Raw genomic sequence first — 12,002 nt, 5'->3', positions numbered from 1 at the left:
CTACTTCCGTAGTGATACTGCCTTGGAAACCCAAGGAGGGTTCACTATGAGTTGGGGCCGACTCGCCAGCAAATAACAACAACAAGAACAAGGGCAAAATATTCAATGATGAAGAAAGCATCAAAAGAAGATGGGAAGAATGCACAGGGTCACTGTAACAAAAAGATTTGGTCAACGTTCTGCCATTTCAGGAAGGAGAATATGATTAAAAAAAAAAATGATATCAAAGGTAGTAGTCCAAGCTGCAATGAAGGGATGGGTGAAAAGCAACACTCCCGGATTTGATGGGATACCCAATGAGATGTTTCAACAATCAGATGCAGTGCTGGAGGTGCTCACTTTTTTATGTCATGAAATTTGGAAGACAGCTACTTGACCAACCAACTGGAAGAGATTCATATTTGGACCATTCTAATGAAAGGTGCTCCAACAGAATTCTGAATTTATCAAACTATGTCATTAATATCACACATAAGTTAAATTTGACAGAAAATAATTCAAAATAGGTTGTAGTACTACTGCCAGGGAACTCTGAGAAATTCAAGGTGGATTCAGAAGAGAACGTGGATTGAGGGTTATTATTGTTGACATCAGATGGATCTTAGCTGAAAGCAAACAATTGCAGAAAGATACTTACCAATGTTTTATTCACTATGCAAAAGCATTCAACTGCGTGGATCATAACAAATCATGGATAATACTGAGAAAAAAAGAAATGTCAGAATACTTATCTGTGCTCATGTGGAACCTGTACAAAGACCAAGAAGCAGTCATTCAAACACAACAAGGGGATACAGTGTGGTTTAAAATCAGGAAAAGTGTGTGTCAAGGTTATATCCTTTCCCCATATTTATTCCATCTGCATGCTAAACAAAAAATCAGAGAAGCTGTATTGTATGAAGAAGAACACAATATTAGGATCAGAGAAGGACTCATTAACAACATGCAATAAGCAGATGATACAACCTTGTTTCCTGAAAGTAAATAAGATTTGGAGCACTTATTGATGAAAATCAAAGAAGAGGGTCTTCAGTATGGATTACACCTCAACATAAAGAAAATGAGAATCCTCACAATTGGATCAATAAGCAACATCATGATAAACAAAGAAAAGATTGAAGTTGTTATGGATTTCATTTTACTTGGAACCACAATCAATGCTTATGGAAGCAGAAATCAAGAAATCAAAACATGCATTGCCTTCAGCAAACCTGCTGCACAAAACCTCTTTAAAATGCGAAAGAACAAAGATATCACTTTGAAGACAAAGGTGTGCCTGACCCAAGCCATGGTATTTTCAATGGCCTCATAGGCATATGAGAGCTGGAAAATGAATAAGGAAGACCATAGAAGAATTGATGTATTTCAGTTACAGTGTTGGCAAAGAATATTGAATATACCATGCACTGTTAGGACAAACAAATCTGTCTTGGAGGAAATACAGCCAGAATTTTCTTTAGAAGTTAGAATGGCCAGACTTCATCTCTCATACTTTGGTCTTATTTTCAGAAGGGACTAGTTCCTGGAGAAGGATATCATGTTTGGTAAAGCAGAGGGTAAATGAAAAAAGGGAAGACCCTCAATGAGATGGACTGACACAGTGTCTGTAACTATGGGCTCAAGCATAAAAGTGATTGTGAGAATGGTGCAAGTTGGGCATTGTTTCATTCTGTTATACATAGAGTCACTATGAATTGAAGCTAATGTGAAGACACCTAACAATAACAAAAAAGAAAAAAAAATTCACTAGTAAAATCTTTGCTTCAATTAGTATATTATTCCCTTCTTTTTACCATAATTGGTGAGAAGATGGGCAAGTGACCAATGCTGATCAAAGAAACATGAAGAGAATTCTCTTGGAAAGCTTTACTTCTAGATAAGTTTTCTTCACCTCGAAGATGCCATGGGAAGCTGGAAGTCTTTTTATCCTGGACATTGTCTGGACAAGATCCATAGAATAGGTGAAGCACTCTTGCAACCACGAGGGAAGCCAGTCTGTGATCCAAGCTGATATATGAAGAATACCAGAAGGAGAATTAGAAAGAACTATGATTTTTTAAGACATGCTGAGTCTTCCTTATTATAAGCCTAGTTTACACCTAACCAGATAATAAATTTCCTTGTTAATTAACTCATTTCCAGATAAGGTTTTTATTGCCTATAGTCTAAAAATTCCAACTAAACACTTTCCAAAATAGATTTTAAAAATTTATACTCCCATTAGCAATGTGTGAAGATTTGTATCTTTCCGTAACTTTGTTAACACTTGATATTATCAGCCTTTTGATTTCTGACAATTTTATGGATATGAAATTGTAGTTCTGTTATGGTACAATGTAAATCTTTGAAATTTTTTACTTATATAACAATGTAATTCCTAATAATTAATTAATAATATATGTTTTTAAATCTGTGTTATTTTCTTTTTCTTCTATAATATTTATTAATGCTTTCTTGTACAGTGTTGAGAAGAAACAGTAATGGTAACAACAGTTTAAACAAAATACAAGTTTCTTTCTTATGTTTTGATTAGTCTGGAAGTCATCATTTGAGGACTGATATGGTATTTTATATTGTTAGGGACTCAGTGTCCTTCCAGTCCCCATTCTGATATCTCTTAGTTCATAGAAGCCTCATATTCCCACTAATAAGAAAAAAGAGAAGAAGGAAAAATACAGATCACAAGTATATATCTAAGAAAGAAGGATATAAGAAGCTTAAGTTTGCACTTAAAATTTACATTAATATCACATTAGCTCAAACTTGGAGATAGTGTATGGGGGGATGAGTAAAGTAAAAGGAGCTCTGGTGGTGCAGTGGTTTAAGCATTCAGCTGTTAATCAGAAGTTCAGAGCTTCAAACCTGTGAGTTGCTCCATGGCAGATAGATGAGGCAATTGGTTTTCATAAAGATTTATAGTCTTGCAAACTCTATGACACAATTCTACTGAGTTCCATTCGGACTGGATGAGAGTGAGAACTAAAGTGTAGGAATTGTTTCTAACATTTCACCATCATTTTGTTTACTTGTTTTATGGTAGATATGCATTATCAGATTAGGAAATTTACCTTCTATTGCTTGCTTTGTTGATTATTTTATAAATTGACATTGAATTTTATTAAATGACTACTGCACTTACTGATAAGATTTTTTTCTTAAGTGTGTCAATTTGGTGTATTACATCAATGCATTAACTAAATTTAAATGATCTTTGTATTGCTAGAATAAACTCTGTTTAGTTATGAGATTATTTTACATAGGTGTACACACATCCACACACACACACAAATGAGCTTGAATTAGTTTATTATTCTTTTTAGTATTCTTCCATCCACTTAATAAATGATGGTAGATAATATTTTTCTTGGCACTGTCATATTTACAGAACCATTAGCAAGTTTATACTGTTGTTGTTGTTGTTGTTATGTGCCGTCGAGTCGGACCCGACTCATAGCGACCCCTCCTTGAGTTTCCGAGGCAGTATCACTACAGAAGTAGATTGCCCCATCTTCCTTCCGAAGAGTGTGGCTGGTGGGTTTGAACCGCCAACCTTCTGGTTAGCAGTCAAGTGGCTTAGCCACTATACTAGTTTCATAAAATTAGTAGGGGAACTTTAATTCTTTTTTAAAACTCTGGAAAAATTTTATGATTACTTGATTGCAGAGTTTTTTTGCTCTTGTTGTTTTGTTTTTTATTACATTTTATGTCTATGTCTGTGTACATACACACATTGCTTTTTCACCACCCCCTTGATAATTCTTGGCAGAAGTATGTGTGTTTTATTAGTATTTTCCTAAACTAAGATCTTTATATTAGTGCTCTTCTCAGCTATTTTTCTTTTTTGTTTGCCATTCATTACATTAAATTTTCTTCTATTCATTATCATTTACTTTTTCTATTTCCTTTGGTTTAACATCAATTTTTTAATTCTTTGATTGGAGTTTAAATCATTAATATCTAATCCATCTTCTATTCTGTATGTTAGGTTGTTATCTAGGCTGATATAACAAGAGAGCCCAAACTACATATTCAGAAATACTTTGAATAGGGGTCCAGGTCTCCTCTAATGGCTTAAAGGCTTTGAGGGGCTAGTATCCTTCCATTTTGCTCTTCTGCTATCCCTAAGGATTTTGTTCTTATATACACAAGAGGTTAGTCTTCAGTACAGCTGCATTTCAGCCCACAGATATGAAGAAGGATGACACAATCTTCTTCTTTTAATAATATAACTAGAAAATAGTAGCATCACTTTCATTCACTTATACCCCACTTTCTAAATCTAAGAGAAAAGAACAATATGCTAATCTCCTTTCTTTGCTGGCTTGCGTAAGATGCACATCCATAGTCATATAAGGTCATTTTAAGGATGAAAATTTGCATATATATGTATGTGTATATGCATGTATGTGTGTGTGTGTGTGTGTATATATTTGTTATGTTGTTATGTGCCATCAAGTCAGACCCGACTCATAGCAACCCCTCCTTGGGTTTCTGAGGCAGTATCACTACAGAAGTGGATTGCCCATCTTCCTTCTGAGGAGTGGCTGGTGGGTTTGAACCGCCAGCCTTCTGGTTAGCAGTGTCAAATGCCTTAGGCACTATGCTACCAGAGCTCCTGTCTGTGTTTGTGTGTGTGTATATATATATATATATATATATATATAAATTTATTATTCATATAAGTTTATTGTGGGTAAATACATATTTTTATATAAATAAATAACTCCAAACCATTGCTATTGAGTTGATTCCAACTCATGGAGACTCCATAAGAGTAGGACTGCCCCACAGGGTTTTCAAGGCTACCACATCTTTCTCCTGTGCAGTGACTGGTGGGTTCAAATCACTGACTTTTTTAGTTACCAACTGAGGGTGTTAACCATTTCACCATCATGGCTCCTATATATATTATACATGTATATATATTTATATATGTACTTATAAAATAAATAATATTCACACGTGTACACAAATAAACTTATAATAGAAAAGGAAATAATTCATCATGGCATATAGATCTGCACCACTGGATCAAATCCCAGTTCTAGCACTTTAAAGGGTAGCATTCAGCAAGTCATTTAAAGTTTCTGACCCTTGGTTTTCACACCTGGAAAATGAGAGTAATAAAACTACTTTCTTTACTAGATTATAGAAAAGCTTAATCTAAGTGTACAGTTCAGTGTCTGGCAGCTGGTAGAATTCAATGAAAATCCTCTTCTGCATCCTTACAGAAAGTGCTTCACTAATTGCAATTCCCAGTAACTTTGGGATAAAATGCTTTGTAATTTTCTTGTTACATTTCTGTTTTTGGGACAAAGGGCATTGTTTTTCAAAGGTGACAATTTTCTAAACATGGAATCAAGAGAGATACATACTTTGTTTTCCTCAGGGAGAAAAAGAGATGCAGTAAATGCATAAAGGGCTTTTCTTCAATGCCACAAAGTTGTGTGCTATAAATCTTGAACATGTTGAAATATTTTTCACTTTCATTTTACCATATAATTACACTGTAGCTCTTACCATTGACCTACTTTTACCATGGATTGTAAAAGATTGAAGCAATACTTAGAAAGAGAAAAAGAAGGGAGAAAGGAAAAGAGGGAGGGAAGGAAAAAGAAAAAAAAATGTTTCATTGGGTCACTCTGATATTCTTGATAATTCAGATACTCTACGCACTGCCATTGAGTTGGATCCTATTCATAGAGACCCCTCCTTGGGTTTCTGAGGTGGTATCACTATGGAAATAGATTGACCAACTTTCCTTCAAAGGAGTGGCTGGTGGGTTTGATCTTCCAGCCTTCTGTTTAGCAGTCAAGTGCCTTAGGCACTACGCTACCAGAGCTCCTATTAATTCATTTCTGTTGCTTAGAGAAATACACGTGAAGCTAAATAAATCTTAGCTTTCCTTTATAACATTATTTTTTTCTACAAGAGGAGCAAAGCAGCCAGGAATCTGGTTCAAATTATTTTATATTATTTAGCATTTATCAATAACTATATCTAATAATAAATTGAGAGATCTTATTCTTCATAAGTTTATATAAGTGAGTTTTGAAAATATAGTCTTGGAGGTTGTTGTTATTAACGTATATGTCACAGATTAGAATACCTAAACTTTAGAATTCAAACATCATCCCACACACACTAGCTAAAACAAATTTTTACTGAACAAAACATAAATCAGTAAGAATGTGATTTATTTTTCCTTTGAGTGGGCATGAAATGAGGCCTGAGAAATATATCCTCACCAGGCTTGAGGAGCAAGTAATGTAATTTGTTTTGTACTATAAAATCTATCAAAAGTCTTATCCAGGAAAATCAGTTAATTCTAAAGTTAGCAGTCTAACTGCAGGAAAAGAGAAGAGATTGTGGGGGGTGGAGAGAGACAGAGACTGAGAGAGACAGTGAGTGACAGAATCAATCATATGGGCAGATAAAGAGATAGAAAAACAGAGAGAGGCATATTTTCCCTACAACTGAGTTGTCGTCTTCTCACTCAATTTGTGTTATGAAGAGTGAGGGACAAATTAACTTCACAAAATATCCAGAAACTTAATTTAGTCAAAATTTTGTTTCTTATATCAAACTTTTCTTTTCTTTTTTAAAAGAGTAGTGATGCATACAACTTGAAGAATCAACATATTTGATGCTTGCCTTTTATGGTGGAGCAGTGGTTAAGCATTCAGCTGCTAACTGAAAGTTCTGTGGTTTAAACCCACCAGCTGCTCTGCAGAAGAAAGATTAGGCAATCGTCTTCCAAAAGATTTACAGCTTTGGAAACCCTCTGGGACATTTCTACTAAAGGGTCGCTCTGGATAAAAATGGACTGAAGGCCAAGGTTTACATCTGGTTTTGGGGGGAGGTGTTTTTACTCAAAGAAAGGAATTCTGTACCCTGAGAAATCCAGGAAGATGGCCTGGTTTGTGGCACTGCCAGTAAGCTATTAGATAGCTCCACATGGATTATCTAAGAAGCAGCTTTACCATCATATTTGAGGGACAGTTTTGGTGGATATATAATTCTTGGTTGAAAATTTTTCTCTTTCAGGGTTTTATATATCCCATTGCCTTCTAGCTTGCATGGTTTCTACTGAGAAATCAGAGCTTATTCTTACTGGCTGTCCTTTGTAAGTAACTATTTGTTTTTCCTGTGCTGTTTTCATGATTCTTTCTTTGTTTTTGGTTTTGATGAGTTTGATGATGACATGCTTTGGTGATTTTCTTTTAAGGTCTATCCTTTTTGGGGTTCATTGGACTTCCTGAATGGATATATTCTCATCTTTCATCATATCAGGGAAGTTCTCTTCCAATAAATCTTGGACAATTTTTTCAGTGGTTTTATTTTTCTCTTTATGTTCTGGAATTCCAATTACACATAGGTTATTCCTTTTGATGGTATCCCACATGATCCTTAGACTTTTTTCATATTGTTTTGATCTTTTTTCTGCTTGATTCCTTTCCATAGAAGTATCCAGGTATTTGTCTTCAATCTCATTAATTCTGTCTTCAATTGCATCAAATCTACTCCTTTGCCCTTTCAATGTGTTATCTATTTCTGACAATTAAGTATTAATCTTCTGGATTTCTGTCTGTAGATTTAGAATCATTTCTGATTTTTCATTTATTTTGTCATTTTTTTCTTGTATTTTCTTCCAAAATTCTTCCAGGGATTTGTCTGTGTTTTCCTTGGTCTGTCTCTCAATCCTTTGAAAATATCTAAATATGATTCTTTTGAATTCCTTATCAGGGAGTTCCAATGCTATTTCTTCCACAGGGATGTGTTCTGGGTCTGTATCCTGCTCCCTTGCTTCTACCACTTTATGTTGCTTCTTTGTGTGGACTGTGATGGTCTGTTGTCTCCGAGACACTGTGACATTGTTGTATTTAGATCTCTATGAACTGTTTGTGAAGAGCAGCTAAGGCTGAGTTAGGCTTTTCTTGGTGGTTGTTTATTGTAGGCTCATTGGTGGAAATGGAGGTGGTGACTCTTACTCAGTAAGTGAAGCTTTCTAGCAGTCTGTGCATCCGGGATGTCTTTGCAGTTCCCAGTAAGCAGAGCTTGTTCTTAAGTCCCTGGAACCTGGGAGAATGCTGTCACTTTAAATATCCATAATGGTCAAGCCACTTGTAAATATTCAAATTGGCTGCACCCTCTGGACAGGCAAAAGTCCACAGCTCAGCCCTCCTTCCTCTTCTCTGCTTCCCCTTTAATTCCCCAGCCACCAGAGCAATCCTCCATGCAGTCCCTGGCTAGCAGGACTGACTTTTAGGTTAATTCTTAGGTCCTACCACCACTCAGCAGTATGTAAGTTGTCTGTGCCATCAGGATCGCTGCTAAACTGCAGCTCCGTGTGTCTCCTTTTTTGGTATTTTCATGTAAATTCTTCAGCTAGTTGGAGTTTAGTCCACTTCTATATCCTTCCCTTCAAAGCTCAGGGGTCCAGGATTATCTTCTGTATCTGTGTTAATTGGTTCCCCTTTTCTTTGTTGAAGAGGGTCTGTGCAGTCGTCTGCCTATTCCACCATCTTACCAGAACTCTAAGAAGCAGCTTTAATATATCAAATATGTCCATCTACCAACCTTCAAACCTTCTTTCTCATCTGAGTTCTTAGAAACTGCATATTTCTAATTTTTCTGACCCATTCCTCACAGTAATTCTTATCCCCACCCCACCTTACCTCCGCCATTTATTTTTGCAATCTATCCCAAATCATTATTTTTTATTACTAGATTATTATTATCTTATAATGTTAAGTTTTTTCCCCCCAACCAAATGTATCTGGTTTCCAAATTCTAAATAGAGTTTCCCCGAAAACAAACTCACTGCCATCCAGTCAATTCCTATGCATAGTGACCCCTATTGGATTTCCAAGGCTGAAAATCTTTGTGGAAGCAGATTGCCTAATAATCTTTCTTCCTGAGAGCGGCTAGTGGGTTCAAACCTCCAACAATGAGGTTAGCTGCCAAATGCCTTAACCATTTCACCACCAGTTTTACATAAGCAAAATATACTTACTGCTTTCTATTTCCATCAAGGGGCTCTGGTGGTATAGTGGTGAAGGCATTTGGCTGCTAACCTGCTCAGTGAAAGAATGACTTCCAGAAAGATTTACAGCCTTGGAAACCCCATGGGTGTTGCTGTGAGCTGAAATGACTTGATGGCAGTGAGTTAGACCTTTCTTTTTCCTCCTCATAATTTTTTTGCAGTTAGAAGTTTCATTACTTAATTTTCATAAGTAAATTCATTTTTCACAAACTAAAAATTAACCTTTGCTGAACGGTATCTTAACAAAATAATACAAATAGGGTATTTTTGAAGATATAACTGACATTTACAATACCAGTGGAGATGTCACAAAATAAAAAGAAGAGAAAAGAAAGAAAGATTTGAGGTAAGTGTGAAAGAAGAAACAACATGGAAAGCTTTAGTTTTGACTGGTAATTTTGTTAATTTGCATTTCCACTTTGTGACTCTCTTTGCAGCTGAATAAATCTTTTCTCTCTCATAGCCACAAGTCCCTTCTGTTCATCCCTGCAGTGGAGGCAGAATCCTGTGTGTGTGACATTGCAATCTGTCACATGGTATGATTATAATCCCCACACATTCAGCATTAGCCATACCAAGTGTAAGGAAAAGAAGAACAATATCCTCAACACTTAGTTAAAATGTCACTGAAAACTGTGAAAAACACACACACAAAGTGTTCTGTGTGTCCATTTTTCAGCATGATGTATTTTTAGTTTTCTGCAGCCGGCAAGTCTTAATTCAAACCAAAGAAAAATATCAATGGACTGCATATGGTACACTTCTTGGCATCTTTAAATGTATTTGAACTAAACAACATCATCCCCACAGTGTTTTTCAGGACAAAATTATAACCAAAAAAAAAAAAAAAACCTCACTGCCGTGGAGTCAGATCCTACTCATAGTGACCCTTCCTTGGGTTTCCGAGGTGGTATCACCATAGAAATATATTGCCCGACCTTCCTTTTGAGGAGTGGCTGCTGGGTATGAACCAGCAGCCTTCTGGTTAGCAGTCAAATAATTTAGGCACTATACCACCAGAGCACCTGGAGGAAACTTTGCCTATTTTTCCTCCTACCTCTCTGGATGCTCCTTCTTAGTCCTTTTGCTGTTCCTTTTTCATTTCATCCACCCACAATTGGTGGAGGGCCCTAGGTCCTGAACTTGTACCTGTTCTCTTTTATGATCTTTTATGGTATACTTACTCCCCAGGCAATCTCATCCAGACTGGTGGCTTTAGCTGCCATCCATCTGCTGATAACTGCTAAATTCATATCCCCATTCCAGCCTTCTCCCTTGAAATTTAAATTCATAGAACCACTTAACTACTTGACATCTCAATTTAGATGTCTAAGTAGAAGCTTAAACTCAATATGTCAAATATGTCTAGCTACCAATCCCAAATACTGTTTTCCCATCTGAGTTCTTACAGGAGCTCTTGTGGTGTAGTGCCTAAGGCATTTGATTGCTAACCGGAGGGCTGGCAGTTCAAACCCCCCAGCAACTCCTTGGAAGGAAGACTGGGCAATATACTTCCTTAGAGATACCACCTTAGAAACCCAAGAAGGAGTAGCAATTTTTCATTGTTCTGGGCATAGATTCATAGCAATTAATTCCTCCCTGCCCTCAATTTATATCAAATCATCAACAAATCCTATTGGTTTACTTAAAATGTGTTAAGACCTCATCCACTTCTATTCACAACTGCTACCACTCTGGTCTATGCCACCAGAGCAAGCATCTCTTATCTACATTAATAGATTAGCACCATGTGGTCTCCACTTCTGCTCTGGACCACCCACCCCACCCCTAAAGTTTATTCCCATCATTTATTTTAAATGTTAGTTAAATCATGGCATTCTTCTGTTCAAAATCCTGCAGTGGCTCCTCACCTTAAAGTGAAAAGCATAGTCCAAAGAACTTAGTTGATTACCCCTCTTCCTTTACCTTTCCCATTCTTCCAGCTCCATTGACCAACTTCATGTTCCTAAGACACATTCCTGTTTTTGAGGCCTTTACACTGGCTATTTCTTCTCCCAGAGTATTCATCTCTCAGATAGGTAGAAGCCAGTTCCTTCCTTTCCTTCAGGCTTTTTCTCAAAAGTCACTTTTTCAGTGAGACTTTTTCTTACCAAGTTACTTCCATTCCACCTCCCCACTCAGGAATTTCACATCTTCTTTCTCCATTTTATTTTTGTCTTTGATATTTATCATTGTCTAGCATACTTTATGCATAACTTATCTGTTTGGTGATTATCTTTGCTTCCAGACAGTAAGCTGTATAAGATAAATTTTTTTTTTTTTCTTTTCTTCTCTTTCTTTTCTATTGTCTCCAGGACCTAGAACAGTGCCTGGAACACAAAAGAATGAAAAAGAGACTGCTTAGAATTTGGAAGCTAGATACATTTTGACTGAGAATAATGTTTATGAATGCATAAAATACTACATAGCAGCACAAAAGAAACCAATTATGTTGAAAGAGTCCTGTCAAAATACTAAGAAAATATATTGTAGTACATAATATGCTACTTTATTTAAGGACTAAATAAGAAACAATACCTAGCAGTGGGTTAAATAAGTATTATAATTTTAAAATAGTAATAAGAATAAACTTTCTAGATATCTACAACAAATACAATGTGCAATGAAAATTTTGTCATTCTGTTGGAGAGAACATAGATATTGCTAATACTAATGTGGTTTGTTGCCTACATTTGTAATGGAAGGAAATGCTAACATTCCAGTTAGATATGAGTAAAATTAAAATGTACTTTATTTTTCCATCTAAATTTGGAGACATCCTCAAATTCTATCCACAGATGTCATAGGGGTGAGTAGTCCCTATAAAAGAACTACTGACTGGTTTACCATCACTCCTGATAAAGCTTCATTAATGCATTAAAATGTTGCTTTTTCAGTCTACCAAATTGCATTTATTCTTTTCTTTTTCAGTCTACCAAATTGCATTTATTCTTTT

Source organism: Orycteropus afer, unplaced genomic scaffold, assembly GCF_000298275.1.
Source record: "Orycteropus afer afer isolate SDZICR_OR568_19922 unplaced genomic scaffold, OryAfe1.0 scaffold00297, whole genome shotgun sequence".
NCBI classification, from domain to species: domain Eukaryota; kingdom Metazoa; phylum Chordata; class Mammalia; order Tubulidentata; family Orycteropodidae; genus Orycteropus; species Orycteropus afer.
The sequence above is the reverse complement of the archived record's forward strand: the minus strand, read 5'-3'. Positions refer to the sequence as shown.